This window comes from Mus caroli, chromosome 5, assembly GCF_900094665.2.
Source record: "Mus caroli chromosome 5, CAROLI_EIJ_v1.1, whole genome shotgun sequence".
In the NCBI taxonomy this organism is placed as follows: domain Eukaryota; kingdom Metazoa; phylum Chordata; class Mammalia; order Rodentia; family Muridae; genus Mus; species Mus caroli.
Window position 1 is genome coordinate 136111919 of NC_034574.1, and position 977 is coordinate 136112895.

Consider the following 977-nt stretch of genomic DNA (forward strand, 5'->3'; position numbering starts at 1 on the left):
AAAAAACCCCCACAAAAAACAAAAAAAAGACAAACAATTAAAAAAAAAAACCCAACCACCCCCAATCTCATCCCCAGTACAAGCGCCCCATGACCATTGCAGGTGGTGACTGCCTGCATAAACCGCCCCAGACCTTTGGTCCAGATTCCAGCCCCAGCCCTTTGATCACAGCTTCAGCTGCCCCAGCATCAGCTCATCCCACCCAAGGCAGTTCTGGTATGAACCCATTTCCTGCAGAGGAGAACCTCAAGCAGAGTGTGGTGGTCCACGCCAGTCATCCAGCCTTCAGTAGGCTGAGGAGAGAGGGTCATGAGTTCAAGGCCTACCTGGGTTACATAGCAAGTCCTTATCTGAAAATGGGAGTTGAGGGGTGCTGAGGGATTGCTCAGTGGGTAGTGCCTGCCATACAAGAATCAGGACCTGACTGTGGACCCCAGCACCCCTGTGAAAATCTGGACATGATGGTATACAGCTGTTTCCTAGGTGACAGACCACTGAAGCTCATTGGCCAGGTAACTTAACCCATTGGTAGAGTTCTAGGTTTAATGAAGAGATGATCTCAAAAAGTAGGGTAGATGGGCCTAAAGAGATAGCTCAGTAGGTAAGAGCATTTATTGATCAAGCATGAGGACCTGAGTTCAAATCCCCAGCACCCATGTTATTAAAAAAACAAAACAAAACAAAACAAAACGTGGCACAAGACAAAGACATTTGATGTCAGCCACTGTCCTCACACATGTGTGCACATTGACATATATGTGCACACAGACCAGACAGACACCAAAGGAGACTTTAAAACAGGACAAACCCCTCAGGTCTCTCTCTTTAGTCTTCTTGGATATCACCAACATCTTCCTTCTTCATGGACAGAGTTCCAAGAATGGCTGCCTTACTGACCGGAAGGGGAGTCAGTTCTTAGCTTATAACTTGGATTATGCAGCATGTCTTTTTTTTTTTTTTTTTTTTTTTTTTTTTTT

General features: G+C 45.4%; 1 protein-coding gene across 3 annotated transcripts in view; it reads left to right on the forward strand.

Moving 5' to 3' along the window:
* The window catches only part of Grid2ip (Grid2 interacting protein), a 35350-nt gene that overhangs the window by 28048 nt on the left and 6325 nt on the right, over positions 1-977 (forward strand). The gene's annotated exons all lie outside the window — the stretch shown is intronic.